The sequence below is a fragment of the Ictidomys tridecemlineatus genome, unplaced genomic scaffold (genome assembly GCF_052094955.1).
Source record: "Ictidomys tridecemlineatus isolate mIctTri1 unplaced genomic scaffold, mIctTri1.hap1 Scaffold_96, whole genome shotgun sequence".
Lineage (NCBI taxonomy): Eukaryota > Metazoa > Chordata > Mammalia > Rodentia > Sciuridae > Ictidomys > Ictidomys tridecemlineatus.
Window position 1 is genome coordinate 620333 of NW_027526172.1, and position 19007 is coordinate 639339.

The 19007-nt window shown below is 40.4% G+C and overlaps 1 pseudogene across 1 annotated transcript in view; it reads left to right on the forward strand.

Annotated features, from left to right (window-relative positions):
- LOC144374931 (neuronal acetylcholine receptor subunit alpha-7-like) overlaps positions 1–18535 on the forward strand; it is a 107016-nt pseudogene extending 88481 nt beyond the window's left edge. Inside the window, exons 5-13 of the transcript XR_013434166.1 lie at positions 4039–4118; positions 7439–7606; positions 9164–9358; positions 10306–10392; positions 11379–11488; positions 15710–16282; positions 16942–17836; positions 17933–18252; positions 18457–18535. The product of XR_013434166.1 is annotated as a neuronal acetylcholine receptor subunit alpha-7-like (transcript). The remainder of the gene's footprint in view (positions 1–4038; positions 4119–7438; positions 7607–9163; positions 9359–10305; positions 10393–11378; positions 11489–15709; positions 16283–16941; positions 17837–17932; positions 18253–18456) is intronic.
- The last annotated feature ends 472 nt before the right edge of the window (positions 18536–19007 follow it).

Below are 19007 nucleotides of genomic sequence, written 5' to 3' on the forward strand. Positions count from 1 at the left end.
TTTCCCTAGACCATGGGTGAGAAAAACACCCATGGTCTAGGGAAACAGAAGTTCCTGAAGCCTCCATCATTTAATTTTATCCTCAGGAACATGATAAGATCATGTCCCCTTCTAGAAGCATGGCGGAACTTTGTAGCTTCTCTGCCCATCTCTAGAGTCTGTGTAGGGGCCTTTCCTCCTGACCCCTCCCCTAAGGACAGAACCTATATCCTGAGTATCCGAGTTAAATTTGTCCTCAGTGAGTGCCCCCTTTGTGGTTGGTGGTGAGACTCAAAGGTCTCCTTACATCAAGATGGCACTCTGGTCATCTCTGGCTGGAGGAGGATGAAGGCAGCCAGAGGAAGGCAGGAAACCTAGGGACCAGGTTGGGCATCCTCAAAACTCTATGGATGCCTTGTGTCTTTCAGTAGTCAAGGAAAAAATGCATATATATATATATATATATATATATATATATATATATATATATATATATACATTTCAAACTATTTAATATAGAAAATTTCAAATATACACAAAAGCAGAGAGAGGAATGAAGTGATTCCCTGTGGACCAATCTCATCTCTGTGGTTATCAGATTTTCCCAGCAGGAAGGCTTCAAGATCACATGCACTGTGGTTGCTGTGTTCTGGCATCTGTCGGACATTTCTGTGTGCAAAAGGCCAGGCTGTGCAGCAGACTGTGGATTTTGTGGCCACCCACAAAATGAGTGGCTTTAGCCATTTATATTTCAGAAAAATCTCATTATTTGTCTTGGAGAGCTATGTTCAAACTCAGTGTTTTGCAACAAGGTCCCTTTTCAAGTCAATCTTATCTCCAGCCCTTATGTTCAAAACAGATGAAAGTACTTTTTAGCACACATCTGTTACATGAGTTCACTTTTGTATTATTTATTGATAAAATCAACTCGCCTATGGGAAAGAACATTTTAACTGCTATCATGTATATTGATTTTCGAGTTTTGGTAACAATTGCAATGTCACAATCCCATGTATCTCAGTATTCTGTATGGATGAACAATACTTTGAAATCATGGAGTAACACAGGTAAGCTGTTGCTAATGGCAACAGTTTTTTAATCTTGTTTTAACCTATTACCCTTGTGGTCTTAAAAATCTCTTTACTTAAATTGGAATAAATGCTTGGAGAAAAAGCTCGTAGAAACTGCTTTTTTTTTTTTTCCAGAGTTGGATCATTGATCTAACAGATGCTCATAGTATTTATTATAAATATAAAAACCAGGAAAGAAACCCAAGCCTAAAATACACAAAATTTTGTATCCTGTGGCATGGCATCAGACCACACTTTCTGTTGTTGCTGCCAAGGACCATTGTCAGTGGCAGAACACATGCCAAGTCTGGTGTAGATTCATTGTTATGTAACTATAGACACAAACTTGCATTTTTTAAAAGAGTAATGCAAAACTGAAATCTCATGTGGTGAATCATTTACAAGAAATTCAAATGTGGTGTACATTCATGGCAAGAGAAATTTCAGTTTATCTCTCACCCAAAGGGGAATAAAATGACCCATAAATTAATATTGGTAATCTCTGAAAAGTTAAAATTTTATGTATAATCATTTGATTGCATGGACCTTGATTCGTATTTTAAAAATACAAAGAAAAGAAAATATTGGAATCAAGCATTTGCAGAAATCTCAAAAGACTTCCATAGTATGTTAGGGTCCCAGAGAACCTAGTTTGAAAACCATGGTGCTATTCTGAGTTGTTACATTTTTGAAGGTTTGCATTTTTAGCTATTTTATGCCCAGTTATGGTTTCTGATATGATTCATTAACGCAGTCAGATACAGACTACAATCAAGCAAGAATATTTACATCCTTATCCTACTTCCTCTCTGTCTTTCCTTTCTGGTGTTTGGATGTTACCAGGTGGATGTGTTCTTTATTGTCTCAGTGGATAATTCTTTTATGTCAACTGAGCCTCCGTCCCTCCCTCCTTTTCTTCCTTTAAAATTCCTCATATTTATCATATTCAAATCATGACTTTCTTATGTACTTTTTTCCTTCAGCTTCTGGTTCCTGTTATTCTTATTTGAAGATGGTTTTTAATATATTTTAAATCAAATCCATGATGTTTTCCAGCCTGTTATTTCTTCTGTCTCTTGCTCTGCATCTCCATTTCCTAGGAGAAATCTCTAGCATCTCTCGTTGGGACTCTCTGTTCCTGGGCTCCTGTCTGGATTGTTGTGGTGATCCTCACCTCTGTTCCCAGGTTTCATCTAAAAGTTTGTTTCTCCTTTCTCAGTTTCATCCTCATTTTTTCTGAAGCTGACCAAGGACACATATGTGGGAGAAAGCTCTTTGAGGCTTCAGTATTCTTGAAAATGCCTTTCTTTGCCTTCATGCTCGAATGGTTTTTTTTCTGCTCTGGAAATTTTTCTTTGTGTGATTTCTTTAGTAATTTTCTCCCTCCTACTCTCCTGTTGTCTCTGAATGGACTGGAGCTCTCCTGGCCTTGTCCTTAGGAGGTGTATCATTTCTGTCCTACTTGTCATCTCTGATTTTTTATCAGCCAAACCTCCAAATATTTATTTAGAAAATTATTTCATCAATTTTAGCTTTAATTTCCATATTGCTGTTTTCCTAATTGCAATATCCTCTTGAATTTTGGGGGAGAATATTACAGTTTTAAAGAAGTAATTTTGTATTCTTTTCATGGACAGATCTCTTTGGATTTTTAAAAGATGTGTATCCTTGATTGTAAATCTCATGTAAAGACTGATCACAAATATGTAGTGGTTCTGTGTTTTCTCCTGAGAGGACCAAGGCATAGAAAAGGCTCACTGAGCCTCTGTCCATCCATGTGGGCAGCCCTTACTAGAAGTTTTCTGGTCATCAAAATGAGGGGCAATTTGACTCTGTGGAATGAGCATCTTTTTTTTTGCCTAGGTTTTCTTGAGGCAGTTTATTATTATTTATATGTAGAAGGACTGTGTTTTAACACTACCCAGGATTTATTTTAATCAATATGGTAAGACATATAGACACAGAACTGACTGTTGCTAAGAAAGAAGATTTTATTCAAAGTTTCCTAACAACAAGAAGCATAACTCACCCCTGAGTCAGGGATACAGGGGGAAGTGCCGGATTGATTATAAGGCAAAGAAATCAAGGAAAATGTAGATAGATAGGAGCTTTTATTGTGGTTTGCCAGGGAAGGAACAGGTCAGGCAGAATAAGCAGGTTTATAATGGGCTGATTTGAATACTTTCACATCCCTGGGGTGATTAGGGCTGGTGGATAGTGACCCCCAAGTGTGAGAGCCTGATAGAATGGGAGTTGAGAGGTAGGCTCTGGATTGATTGATTTATATTTGAAAAGAGGTCTTGAAGACTTGTTTACTGTTTCTAGGAATTGACTAATCCCAGGAGGGGCAGTTCCTCCAGGTCAGCAAGGCCTCAGATGTGAAATGTCAGAAAATAGAAAAGCAAGTCATGGTTAATTTAGGTTTTTACTTTTAATCCTTTTTTCCCCCTTTTAGGGGTGTGTGTATGTGTGGGTGTGCACGGGTCCGTGTGCGCATTTATCTAAGTTGTCACTGACAGGGGAGGGTCTTGGGGCACATTCATCTAAAACTTGTGCTAAATTTGCTATCTCTTCCTACCCCCACCTTCATCATTACCAGCTGTGGACCAGAGCCCCTTTGGGATTCTGTGTCCAGCTCCCTCCTGCACCTGCAGTTTCAAACATATGGAGTACATTTGTTAATCCTCAGCAAGTATTGGGCCCATTTGAAGAGATTGGAAGTAAAGCTTTGAACATAGAAGGTTATGACCTGTCCTGTGAGGTGAACGGGGTGGCCACATGCACCTATGTTCCTTATCTCCTGTGGAGATGTTGAGATTTTTTTTCCCATCTACAGGTGTTCTCCTTAATTGATTTTAGAGACCTGGGTACAAACAGGAGCCCCTAGAAAGCTGCTACTGTTCTGACCAGGGGCTCAACTAATCTAAGTGCACTGAGGAATCCACAGCCTCATAGCACTGGCTCACAAAACTCCATTTTCTGATTCTAGTGCTGATGAGAGGTTTGATGCCACATTCCACACCAATGTCTTGGTGAATTCTTCTGGACATTGCCAGTATCTTCCTCCAGGTAAGACCCATTTTCTTTGTCTTCTTCCAGTTGGAAAATTTAAGCAAGTAAATTAAGCAAATATCAGCCCAGTTGATGGCCCACCTGAGGGTCAACTGGCTCTTACATGCATCCTGCTTCCTCCTCTTCCCTTCTCTCTGTGCTTTCACGGTCCCCTCAAGACTGCCATCTTTCTCTTTTTTTCTTGGAATCCTGGCTCAAGTGGTCTTTGCCAGCATGTGCCGGGGGTTCTTATTTTCTGCCATGTGCTCTGTAAAGTCAGTCCATAATTAAAGCAAGTCTTCCTTGTTGGGGATAATCTCCAACTCTCTTTTCTACCCATAATCCAGATACTCAGGTCCTTTTGTCTCCATTCCAACATGTAAGTCAGATAAACATGCCCTTTCTTCCCTCTTGTGACCCACAAGTCTGATATCCAAACCATTTTTTTCTCCCTTCCAACCAACAAATCAGACAATCAGGTCCCCTCTCCTCCACTTCGGTCCTCCACTTTCCTCGACTTCCTGTCTTGGCAGGTGTTCCAGGTGTTGGGGGAGATGGTGGGAGTGCTGCATGGTGTATTGAGTTCATGCATTCAAGAGCACTCAAGGGTTAGATGTTAGGTTCAGTGCTTTCTAGGGAGCTCATTACTGACTTGTTCCTGAACTAGTTTTTTTTTTTTTTCCTTTTCAGCTTTCTCATGGTGAGACACTTTCTGGGATAGACCTCCACCCCCCATCCCCAAACCCATTATTTCTTGGGATTTCTAAGGCCCTAGGCTGTTCATTGAGTTATCCACAGCTTGGTAAATTCAGATTTTTGGCCTTGAGGCACAAGGTGGATTGTTTTAGCATATGAATATTAACCAATCTTGGGTTTAGCTTTTAGAACTTTTTTTTTAACATATTCTTTTCAAGGATTTTCTCCTATACTGTCTGGTTTACTTAACTGCCTACTCAAAAGGAACCTGCAATTATCTCACTACCAGCTTGCACACACTCATACCACCCACACACAACCACACACACATCACATATTCTCACATTACACACACAGACACACACACACACACACACACACACATACACCCCTTCAACAGTCTGTCTTACTCATTCCACTGCACACAGCAAAGTCAGCCAGCTTTGCTTTTTGGGTTGTTGTTTACATGCTCTTTCTGTCAGCTGATGATAAACATCCTCTAGACAGAATCTGTGTTTGCTCACCTTAGAATCCTTGGCTCCTCAACCATGTGTGGCCCATGTGAATGGATGAGTGACTGAATCTATCAAAGACATACACCTCCCTATAATATTTGTATAGATTGAAGAAATCTAGCTTTTCAGGCTTTCTGTCTTAACACAACTGTTCTTGGGCAATTCCCCCCATTTTTACTACCCTAGCCTTTCCTTCTGACAGTGGGTCCTCTGTAGACCGGCTGTGGAATGCCTTCCAGCACATCTGAGTTCCTTTTCAACCGGCCTGCAAGTTATAGCTTCTGTTATGAGTGCCATTATAAGGGCCATTTTAGAAGATGGTGTCCAGTAGTCTCCAGGGTAGAGGAATATGTTGCTGCAAATTGTTCTTAGGACTGAGTTTATCTTCAGCTACCAGGGCAACACTCTGGACCCTCAAATGCTCTGAATGCAACAGACTCTGTGAGACTCCATCCTATGACCCTTCCTCAGTGGCCCTGGGAGTCTGGTCAGGATGGGACACATTGTGTTGTGACCTGGGACAATACCTTACACTGGAAGGAAGGGTACAGAACTCCCTGTGCCTTGGGGTCATGTAGGGCTGGTTCTGGGACACTGCTCTGTCCCTGCTTAGTGATGCTTAGTGTTACATGGGTATAAAAGAGTGTTTTGGGTGTGGGGTTTGAAATAGAGACTTGATTATAACGTGACTTTTCCTGCTTCATTTTATGCATTTATTTTTAATAGCTTTATGGAGGTAGAATTTACATATCATACATTTTAAGTACATGATTCAGTGATTTTTAGTAAATTTAGAGTTGTGCAACCATTACCACAATCCCATTTTAGAGCATTCCCTTCCCTCCACAAAGATCCCTTTTGCCTATTTGCAGTTAATTCCCACTCCCACAGCCAGCCCCAGGCAACTACAGATCTGTTTTCTGTGTCTTTCTTGGATTTTTTCATAGAAATGGAATTGTATAGTTATAGAATGTTTTAACTTGCAAATAGTCTGGGTTTGGGGGAATCCACACTACTAATGGAAGGGGAGTGTCAGTTAAGACTTCCAGATTCCTATAAACATTTGAAATAATGCTGCAAATCATGTTTAGAGGACCTTGAGGGGGCAAATAATTTATTATCTGTTCACAACTTGGCTGTGAGGTGAAGTCTGGGTTTTCAAGGCACTTTGAGTCCCTGCCTCCCTATGGTCTTTATTTAACTTGATAGTTGACATTTACAAAGTACCTGCCTTTCCCCACCAGCAGTGGGACACTTAAGCCAATCATGCCTTCTAGTGTTGCTCAATCTTCTCTGAGCAGGGAAGAGAACAGGGCATAAAAATAAAAACTAGAATGATTTCATCTTCATGACCTTCTGGGAAATTCACTTTCAACTTAACAGAGCCTGAACTTCCTCTTTCAGTGGAAACCCTTCCTTGTATTCTCTTGGGCTTACACCTGTCAGGTTTTGTTGTATTTTTATTTTTATTTTAATTGTAGATGGACACAATATCTTTACTTATTTATTTTTATGTAGCACTGAAATCGAACCCAGTGCTTCACATAAGCTAGGCAAGCGCTCTACCAATGAGCCATAACCCCAGCCTGTTGTTCTATTCTTGATCTAGAATCCTCCACATTTATTTCTAGATAACCACATATTTTCCCAATTGGTTAGCTAAATAAAATGCCTTCCCAGACCAAACATACCCACACAGAAATACATGCCCCCATACTTTAGATTCTTGAGCATTTTTATTAATTCCTTTGAGGGTTTTTTTTTATAATGTTCTTTATTTTTCTCCTGCTATTGAGTCTGATGCACAGAGCAAACACAAGTTTATAAAACTAATTTCTTTGCACAAAAAGCCCTGAGAAGTCTTCTTCAACAGAAGCTGTCATGGTTTTTGAATTTCAGAAGACAGTGAAGCTTTAGGTGAGCTGCTTGTCTAGAGGTTTGCAAGATAGATTGATAGATCAATAGATTGATCAATTGATAGATAGATAAAATATATACAATTTTTTTCTGGGTAGGTTTAGAAGCAGTTTGAAGGTGCAACATGGTCTAGAGGGACTGCTGTGTATTTTGAATCCATCTCAGTTGTCTTCCACTTCAGCCTTCTGGTTGTTTTCATCACTAACACAGGCATATTCAAGAGCTCCTGCTATATTGATGTGCGCTGGTTCCCCTTTGACGTGCAGCATTGCAAACTGAAGTTTGGATCCTGGTCTTATGGAGGGTGGTCCTTGGACCTGCAGATGCAGGAGGCAGATATCAGTGGCTATATCCCCAATGGAGAATGGGATCTCGTGGGTAAGCCCAGCAAAGATACAAGACTTGCAGCCTGGGGAAAAAAAAAACTGCTTTCTTCCTGTTGAAGTTTAAAAGTTAGGGATTTTCCACTGACCTTTCCAGTGTGAGCATTTTTTGAACTCTGCAGCATTCTTCATCATTTACTGAGAGCTATAGGATGAGAAACCAACAACAATGAGTGAATCTAACACTTTCAGGAGGAATTTGCAGCTTGGTGAGGACATGTTTAAACAAGTCAGTGCTGGTGACATCTTCAAGTCCACGCCATTGCTAAAATATGATTGCACAGCAACTTTCAATCAACAGTGTGAATGTCATAAATGAGGTTCAGATAAAGTAAAAACAGTTTTATTCAGGAGCAAAACACATTTACAAATATTGGGAAATGGGTTTGGCTACACACTGAACAAGTCTGCTTAGGGATAGTTGAGCTTGGGGTTTATAACAAGAAGTGGGTATAAAAGCTTAGCATTTGGGGAAAAAGATCAACAAGATTGAGGCAACTCTAGTAGTTGGAAATGGATGCAAATCAGGGTGATCATAAATTTCATAGTCCATTGGATTGTCAAGCTCAGGAGGCAAACTGGTCATTGTAGCATTCCTCACATCTTGCAAGGAATTGTTAGATTATGAAAAAATTGTTCCTTCTGTAAGATTCAGTTCTCAACATGAAATTTATCTTGCAATCTACCCTGTCAGCAAATCTCTAAGACTTAGAAAAACATTTTTTTTTACTACTCTGCAGTCATTTTCACTTTTATTTTATCAACAGCCATTTAAAATGGAAAAGCAATGTAGTTAAGATTCACTTAACACTGAATAAATATGCATTCTGAAATGCTTTGTTGCATGATTTTGTCATTATGCAAGCATCATACACTGTACATACACAAACTGAGACAGCTATAGTTCAGTAGGTGATATAAAACTGAAGCACATTTTTTATCAATTTCTTTTTTTTTTAAAGAGAGAGTGAAAGGAGAGAGAGAGAGAATTTTTTAATAGTTATTTTTAGTTCTCGGCAGACACAACATCTTTGTTGGTATGTGGTGCTGAGGATCGAACCTGGGCCGCACGCATGCCAGGCGAGCGTGCTACCGCTTGAGCCACATCTCCAGCCCTCAATTTCTTTTTTATTTGTTTGCTTTTTGGTGCTGGGGAATCAAACCCAGTGCCTCATGAAAGCCAAATGGGTACTCTACCACTGAGCCACAACCCCAGATTCACTTGTTTCATCTTTGACAGAAGCATCATTATGTGGCTCATGACTATAATTACTTTTATAATGATAAAAATTGAAAGTGCATCATTTATTCTTATGTACTTTTATGTACTTATAATCCTTCAAAAGAATATTTACCCATTTGCTTAAGTATCACTGAGATATCTTAAAACAATTTTATAACAAACTAGCAAGGGTTTGTTCAAACATCAGTTACCAGGATTTTTAGTACTTAGCAAACTCCAGGGCTATGCTCGTGTGTGGTATATACATGGAAACAAACACAGTAATTATGTTTTCAAATGATAGTTCCTTTTCTCCTCCTCCCCATGCAGGAATTCCAGGCAAAAGGAGTGAGAAGTTTTATGAGTGCTGCAAAGAGCCATACCCAGATGTCACCTACACGGTAACCATGTGCCGCAGGACACTCTACTATGGCCTTAATCTGCTCATCCCCTGTGTACTCATCTCAGCTCTGGCCCTGCTAGTGTTCTTGCTCCCTGCAGACTCTGGGGAGAAAATCTCCCTTGGTAAGTGCCCATATCTTTGGCAAGAGTCTGAGACTGGAGGCCCTTCCTTTAGGTCAGCTCTGGAGGGTTCACTGTGGATGGTACAGGGATGTATTTTGGGGTCCCAAGGGCCTGCCTGACTTATTCTTCATGAACCTCTTAGACCAAAGCAGCTCCAGAGTATCATAGGCTCCTGATTTGTGCTCCAAACTGGATGGATGTACCCTCCTGAGAATAACACAGGATCCTGGAATCCTCTGATCCTACAAAGAGTATGGATTCACCCATGGAGGACCAGCTAGTTTGATTATGCCCGGAAGTGCCTGTGCTTTTTCTCCATGGTGGCAACAAGTCAGCCTTCATTGTGGACAGGGAAGAGTTTAGCTCGGTTTCAGCTTGCATTTTTCTATTGTATGCAGCATGATTCCTTACAGTTGCTTCCATATGAAGATAAGTAAAGTAAAACTTTGAATGGTGAAATGACTTTTTAAATATCTCAAAGAATTTCTCAGTGTCTCAGTTCATCAATCACAAACATTTCACCTTCTGAGTACAAGGTTCAGAATATTACATAACTTTTCTAAGATCACACAGCTAGTAAATGGCAGAGTCAAAACCTGAAACCAGGCCTTCTGACTGCAAGGTTTCTTTTCCCGCTGTGTGGAGGTACCTCTCAATAATATTGCGGTAAAGAAACTGACAGATAATTGTTCTGTGTTGATTTCTCCAAATTTCTGATTCCAAAACTTGTCTTTGTCAGAGATTCTTTTGGGACTTTGACAGGTGATAGAGACTTTCTTCCAGAAAAACATTTAAATGCCCATATGTAAGAAACCATCTGTCCCAAAGCCTTTCCCCAGCAACTCCTTAATTCTTTGAAACTCAGGTTAGATGACCCAATTACTGGTAGAGGAAATTTAGAACTTGTTGCCTGTTTTGTCTGAGGATCTTCTGTGTGTTTGTTTTAGGGATCACAGTTTTACTGTCTCTAACTGTCTTCATGCTGCTTGTAGCAGAGATTATGCCTGCAACATCTGATTCAGTGCCATTGATAGGTAAGTCAAGAGTCAGGCTCCTTTCTAGAACTACAGATTTAGAGAGTCCCTAGCATTTCCCAGTAGATGCAAAGAGTAGAAATGTGTCCTTCATGCCCTGAAGAGCTGTATTGCTCCCTCACCTATTGCCTCTGTTCACTTGGGCCCAAATAGTGGGAAGAGGATATTCAACTTTGTGGTTAGGCTTTAAGTTACTGAAATGGCTAGGAGTGGTGGTGTGCCACTGTGGTGCTAGTACTCAGGAGGCTGAGGCAAGAGGATCACTTGAATCCAAGAGTTCAAAACCAACCAGGGCAACATAGTGAGACTCCCATCTCAAAGAAAAAAAAACATGCAAAATTGCCTATTATACCATAATTCTCCCACTTATTCTTGCTTTGAGGTCAAAGATTTTATCATTAGAGATTCATTATTTTGGTTGAGACCTTGTTTGTCTACAAATGTTTTGTTACAAAGGGAGAAACATACAATTTACCTCTTAGTCATTGTTTCCAGGAATAACTCAGGGTTTCCATATAATAAGTATTTGGGGGAAATATATGTTTTGTCCAAGACAGGTATGAGGCATGACCTTCTGCTCGGGGAGGAATGACAGGTGCTTTGCACCTTCCTGTATGGAAATAAATGGAACCATACAAAAGGATACCCAGTCTAGTGGTTAGAATTTGATACTCTCATTACTGCAGCTGGGGTTCTATTCCTTGTCAGGGAAGCAAATCCTCCAATTCAGTTGTGAGGCTGCAAAGCAGCATTCTGCCAGCACCTATGAGGTTTATTATGGGAGGTACCACTCCTATACAGTGATGGGAAGTCAGGTCTTTGGGTTCTAGGCTGCCTGCTTCCCACCAGGGGTGTGGGCAGTGGGCTATAGGCCTGGCCCAGACAGCCAGTCACTGACAGTAAGAGAGCGAGGTCTGCACACTCCTCCTGTGACTTTCAGTGCTCCTGGGGCCTCAGATCTCACCCTGTGTCTGTTCTCTTCACAGCCCAGTACTTTGCCAGCACCATGATCATTGTGGGCCTCTCTGTTGTGGTGACAGTGATTGTGCTGCAATATCACCACCATGACCCTGATGGGGGCAAGATGCCTAAGTGGGTACGTTCCTCTCACTCCCATGGAGTCAGAGCCCCTCCCTAAAGCAGAGTCTTCATATGGTTTATCTGTTTTAAAAACCAGCCCCCAAAGTAGCACTCCAAAACAAACGGGTCTGTTTTTCATATGACTTCACCTCTCTGACTTCAACCTCTTTTCAGAGAGTGTAGTTATGGTGAGTGTGCCTCTTAGTATCCATCCTATGACAGTGTTTTAACCTGACATCCCAGAGCATGGCTCACATAACTGGCTGCCTGTGTATTTTGCTAACAGAGTGTTTCTAAAAACTATTCTTTTGCATGGCCAAATTGGAGAATTTTGCAACAGTAGAAAGCAACTGATGACACAGACACTTAGCAACTCGGTGAGGGCTTCACAACAGAATGAGCTATACAAAAACATAGCTACCCTTCCGTATCTGCAGAAAATTGATTTCAGGATTGCCTGTAGATATCAAAAATCTTTTAGATTTTGTTTAGAGAATAATGGAAAAACAAGTCTGTACATGTTTAGTACAGATGCAGTTATTTTCTTAAATGTTGGTCAAATCCATGGATATGGAACCTGCAGATATAAAGGGCCCAAGTGTACATACAGTTAATACACATAGAAACATAATCTAATGGAAACCCTATAATGTAAAGGTAGATAGGTTACTAGTAGAGAAAGGAAAGGGGATGGGAAAAAAATGGAATAACTTGATTAGAACTGAGCCAGGGCCAGGAGTTTCCCCATGTCACCAGAACAAAACCTGAGTTTTCACCTCCCATGCTCATGTGGACCCTGCAGACCTTCTTGGTCTTCCTGTCCAGAGTGTTTAGTCTAGGATGGAAAAATCTCTTCTATCCCCAAAGGAACCTGTCTTTAGAGACCCATTAGTTTGTATTTAAGCCCAGAAGAGAGTCTAGGAATCACCACCATGTTAAACGTAGCATAAAGTATGAGATGCATTTATATACTCTCCAGGAACAGAAAGTTTCTGGGCTTTCTAAGAACATTCAATGTGCAGTAGTTCATAGTTACCTACAAGTTAACTAAGGGAAGATCACTTTTTTAAAATATTGGGCTTGCAAATTTATTGTTTCCCCCTCAAGTTCCTTTTCATGTACACTCTTCTCATATACTTAGTAAAAACTCACCTGTAACTTATAGTGCCAGCAGCAGTGTCACTCAACCTAAAATGATGATGCCTCCTGCATAGGTCACATTGCTACCATATGTGAGACTTGTTTTGAGAAGTACCTACCCCCTTTAAAAAATGGGATTCATTTGCACGTATGCAACTACATTCTCATCTGACTTTCTCATATATTTGACACACTTGGAAAAGATGCCAGGACAGATATGAGAGTAGGCTTCTAGTTTATTTTTTTGTCTGTCTGTCTGTCCTTCTTTCTGTTTGAAGCAGATGATACATTTAGATACATTTACCTGTTTCAAAAGTGTACATCATATTAACACTATACCTAAGAAAATTGAGCTCCTATTCCCACCCTTCACCCTGCTCCCACCACCAATATTGAAACATTCAAATGAATTTCTTCTTTTTTCCTTTTAGTGTTTGTTTATGAAAATATGAACACTTATTTCTTATTAGTTATTCAACTGATATGGAGATAAGGGAATGAAACACAGATGCAAAACCATTTTTAATGACCTGATAATACTCTGCTCTTGTGAAAAATCTTAATTAAAAGCATATGCTAATTTTTCACCTCTTAGCATAAGAGCTTGTTAGAACCAATTGGCTACAAATGAAATATAAAGTGTATACATTTCATTTTTATATAGCATACTACATTTTTCTTTTCTTCCATGTGTTTTTAAAACATAAACAGCCTCCAAGGGACTCTTACAATGATCTGTTGCTCTGAAGAAGATACTGCTGAGTGCAGTGGCATTATGTGACATTTGCACAGTCAGAAACAAAACTATAACCTAACAGAAGAGGTCACGAGCACAGTTTGATAAGTGCCAAGAGGATAATTTCATCTTTGGAGATGCTTTGGCCTTGAAAGCTAATAATTCAGGCCATGGAATTAAAAATAGACTTGGCAATGTGGATCATATTAGCTGGATTTGTGCCTCAGGGTATGTGCAGATTCAGTCATGGCTGGAAAAGTGCCTGACCCTGCTTGGCTCTCATGTGCACAGTTGCATCTGGGTATAGTTGCAATCACTATCGGACACCTTCCCTCAAGGTCTGGTGAAGACTTTGTGGTATTTCCAAGAAGGAGTTGGGCTAAGTCACTGGAACTCAGAAAGAGCATGTAGTCTCTGACTGATGAAGCTACAGAGGTCTAGGTACATTACCTGGTGTAACCACTTGCTTATTGTATGACCTTGAGCCAATTAATTAGCGTCTTGGAGCTTCATTTTATCTGTGTGTAAAATGAGAGAATTAAGCTCACTTCCTAGAGCTCTTAATGGCCCAAGTGAGATGACATGTCTCTTGAGGGCCAAATTCACCCTAGATGTTTTCACAGAGGTTTATGTTTTCCTCCTCCGCACAGATGGTGAAAAACACTCCAGGGTCAGGAGACCCAGCCTTCCTAGGATATAGAGTGCCACCTACTGTGGAAAGCACACTGTGAAATGAAGGCCTATCTTTGAAGCTATAGTGAAAATTATTTTAGTGTTTCTTCTTCTTCTTCTTCTTCCTTCTTCCTTCTTCCTTCTTCTTCTCATTCCCTGCCCCCAGATCTTGTTTGCTTCAGTCACCTTTGATAAGATACCATAAAAATGAATGTCAGGAAAGACTTTCCTGCAGATATGAGCTTCACAACTTACCATCTCTATCTACATGGAGATAGATCTGCTAGGTTGCTGATGAAATTTTCCCATACTCAAAAAATGAAATAGGTATCTGGATGATTTTAGGAAAAGAGCTCCCTTTTTATATACTTATCTAGGGAAACTTACAAAAATTATATAGTTATCTAGAGATGCCTTCAAAAATGCTTCCTTTTTTTTTCTTATTTTGGGACATTAGCTGTCTCCCCTCTTTCCAAGAGAGTTAAAAATAATATAAACTCACATGGTAATTTTTCACAAACTTCTTCAGGCACATTAGTACCAAATGTGTATAATATACTTGAGCCAGAGTTTGGCAAACTGAGACCCAGCTGGTCAGATTTAGCCCACAAACTTTTTAAAATACAGTGTTATTAGAAAATTGTTATACTCATCTGTTTACATCCTTTCTATGTTTGTTACTTCGTAAGCTGAGTAGTTGCAACAGAGATCTGTGGCCTGCAGATCTAAAAATGTACCATCTGTCTCTTTATAGAAAGTTTGCCAACTCTGCTTTCAACTTTCAATATAAGTACTTTCCCAGACATCCTTTTATTTGGTGTTCACTGTAGCCTAAGGGATCCTAAGATGAGGGGCTCTATGACTTCCTTGGTCCACAGCACATTGGTGTCTCAGGAATTTTTCCACAGAGCTCCTAGACCTGAGGAAATATTCCCCAACAGTGTCTTTATTACATAGGTTGAAACAATTTAGCTTTTATGTCTTAACATCATGAGAGCCCCTGTAGGGTACATTCAGCACATCCTCTTGAGTCTTGGGATTAGATTGGAAACCACTGTCTTCATTTTTTTGTTTCACATTGGAACTTGATTTTTTTTTCAGGGCAACTTGGAAAACCAGTGTTGCAAAGATATAATGTCATCACGAGATGTGACCATCTAATGTTGAAAGCCTGAACTATTTCAAATCAGTGGTCCTTGTGTTCAAGGGCTGTCCTTAAATGTTAAAATCTCCCAGTGCCTCTGTGATTTACAGTGGTCTTCCAGGGTGCCTTACACACAGTATGGGAGATAGAGGATTAGACCTGAAGGTCCTTGGTTACAGATGTGTGAAGATCAGAGAGGGAAAGTAACTTTTGTTGTTTACCTATCCCAGAGGTATTCTTACCAAGCCAGGCCTCCTCTGACAAGGCTGTCTTCTTAAAGAATGCAGCATGTGTGCCCACCCCAGGGAAAAAAATCAGCTCATAACCAGGGTGATAAACCTGTTATAGCTTTTATTCTCACTTCATGTTTGACTAACAGTTGTTAGGCTTTGGCACCGCCTGCCCATATAGAATCACTGGGGAGGTGATGAAACGTGTTAGCCCCAGGATCAACAAAGTCAGGCCTGTTATGTAGGATCACAGTGCTGTCAGGATCAGTTAAAATCCACTTCTTGGCCTCTCTTAACATTCTCTTGTCCCCCCAGACCAGAGTCATTCTTCTTAACTAGTGTGCATGGTTCCTGCGCATGAAGAGGCCCGGGGAAGACAAGGTCCGCCCAGCTTGCCAGCACAAGCAGTGACGCTGCAGCCTGGCCAGTGTGGAGTTGAGTGCGAGTGCAGGGCCTCCTACCAGCAACGGGAACCTTCTGTATATCGGCTTCCGAGGCCTGGAAGGCATGCACTGCGCCCCGACCCCTGACTCTGGGGTTGTGTGTGGCCGCATGGCTTGTTCCCCTACACATGATGAGCACCTTCTGCATGGTGGACAGCCCTCAGAGGGGGACCCAGACCTGGCCAAGATCCTGGAGGAGGTCCGCTACATTGCCAACCGCTTCCGCTGCCAGGATGAGAGTGAGGCTGTCTGTAGTGAGTGGAAGTTTGCAGCCTGCGTGGTGGACCGCCTGTGCCTCATGGCCTTCTCAGTCTTCACCATCATCTGCACCATTGGCATCCTCATGTCAGCTCCAAACTTCGTGGAGGCTGTGTCCAAAGACTTTGCATAACATCACCCAGTTCTATACACATAGGAAATGCACAGATAGGCAAAGTGGTTGTTGGTGAGAATTCTGTGGTAAACTCACAGCAGCATTAAATGTGACAACTCTGATGTATCCTTTGTGGCTGTCAATCCTGATGGTTACAGGTTTCCTTGTTACCTTCAGTAATAGGATCTTAGTATTTTTCTGTTTGATATCTTATGCATACCATTGGCACATCACTATGTTCAGCAGGGCCACTGTACAGTCATTTTGCCCATTTGTTCTCTTTCTGGAGAGCCATTTAGAGAGATCTCTGTGGCTCCAGACTGCCAGGGCAGGCCTGTACAGTTGGTTTTGCATGCTTGCATGTCATTTGCCATAAGGCCCACATAAAAATTCAACGTGTGCTTTTGCCTGTGTACAAACCTAGATTAAAACTAATGATAATAAACCACTCACTAAATCCATTCTAATAATTGACTTGTGAAAGAAAAAAAAAAACTAAAACCTATCTGCTGGCTTTTCTGTAGTTCAACTATATATTTTTTCTCTACCGATGAGAGTCGGTAGAGAGAAACAGTTGTATGCTGTTTATAGAAGAGAGTGAGACAGACACTGTTTGTGTGTGTATGTGTGTGTTTCTTGTAAACTATGTTTATACCAGCTGACTAATTTTTACAAACCTATTCTTTTGAGAAAAATCAGAGGGACTCAAGTTTGTGTCAATTCCAATATAGGACCAGACCCAGTCAAGTGTGCATGAGAGGCTGTGTCCCCTGTAGATCCTAGATGACTCCCAAGATTCACGTGCTACCCCTCGACACTGTTCTGTTCTGCAAAATTCAAAGGACAAATAGTGTTCTGTGAGAAATACCAGCTCGAAGGAATAACTGAAGCTAAGTTACACACTTTAATGTGCTTTTTTAAAAATAAGAATTTCTTAGATGCTTCATACTTGTTGGAGATGATTCGTTTTAGAAGAATGTCCATCCAAATGCACACCGTAAAATGAGCATATTATTTGGCTTTTTCTCCATGTGACAGGGCCAGGAGGCAGGGACTGGGACCTCTCTGGGCCCCTGTGTAGTAAGAACTGGGGAGGGGATGGTGGCTTTCCGAGATGCCCATCAGTAGCAGTCAACATGGAGGAGCTGTCAGAACATCAGAGGCTGCACAGCAATAAGCCCTGGTTTCTGACTTTTGGGGTTCTGCCTCCTTATAGCTTGTTCACCCCAGTTTCAACACAGAAAGTTGGCTCAGGGTTAATGGGTGATTCACTGGAGATGTGTTCTAAAGACAAGAACAATTTCAATTTTTTAACCTAAGAGGGGACACCATATCCCACTGAGATTAGCAGGTAGTAATCACTATTGCCTCTTCTTGGTTGTTATTGTTTTTAATGAGATCAGAAGGTAATTCACCAAGAAAAACCTCTGTGGTTCTATTGTGTCATTCAGTAACTGCTCAAAGCTCAAAACTGTGCTTCTGAGCTCCTAGAAATCTTTAATCTGCATCCAACCACTGAGTGGGGCACATCATGAAAGATTAGATTTTCAGATCAAAAGAAATTGCCATCCATTTCACTAATTTCTGAGTAATGCCTATAAATTCACTTGTTTAGAGAAAATGAAGGTTTGTGTGTATTATGTGTGCATGGGTGCGTGCATATGTGCATTTCACTAATTTCTGAGTAATGCCTATAAATTCACTTGTTTAGAGAAAATGAAGGTTTGTGTGTATTATGTGTGCATGGGTGCGTGCATATGTGCAAGTGCCTGTGTGTGCAACTTGAGAAGAGAACTTGTTTACAACAAGAAGGTTGATAAACCACGAGACTCTAGTAAAATGCTATTTGGAGCAGGGTTGTTTGGCTTTTTTTTCTTTCTTTTTTTTTTTTTTAAGAGAGAGTGAGAGAGGAGAGAGAGTGAGAGAGAGAGAGAGAGAGAATTTTTAATATTTATTTATTTATTTTTTTTAGTTCTCGGCGGACACAACATCTTTGTTGGTATGTGGTGCTGAGGATCGAACCCGGGTCGCATGCATGCTAGGTGAGTGCGCTACCGCTTGAGCCACATCCCCAGCCCCTTTTTTTTCTTAATTCATTTTCTTGTGCATGTCAGGCTCTTCTCTTATGTCTGGAAATATTTTAATTTATCATTTATCTTTTGATGTGTTTATTAGTTTGCTTGTTTATTGGCATATAGAATGTTTATAATATTATGTTGTAAATTTATCTGTATTTTTCTTTGCAGATACTGGGATTTATTTACAGTTTATTTAAATGCCTTCCTGATTTTGAGATTATAAATAAACTTACTTTTTCTTCTAAAATTTTGTGGTTTCATTTGTTTATATCTTCTGACTTCGAGGGAATCTTTTATTGCAAGAAACAGAGGTAAAGACCCTATTTCTTCCCTCCAATCTGTGATCAGTGGTGTCAATCCAGTATATAACAATGTGTTTCTGTAATAAAATAATATTCTCCCCACTTGCTCAAAATGCCACCTTATGTGTAAACTTAGTTTCTTTAAGCATTTGGGTCTATTTTTCTTCTGTTGATCTCTCTCTCTCTCTCTCTCTCTCTCTCTCTCTCTCTCTCTCTCTCTCTCTCTCCCCTCCCCCTGCCCCTTTTCTAAAGCTTTATTCAATAGTTTCAAGTTAACACACTCATCAACTGCCATTTTCTCTTTATTTTTCTGTCATATGCATCATTTTTTAAAATTGTACCTCAATTTATAAATTGAGTGTTGCTATTCAGAAACACTACAACTAGGCTTGTATTCAAGTCAAATTTTAAGTCACT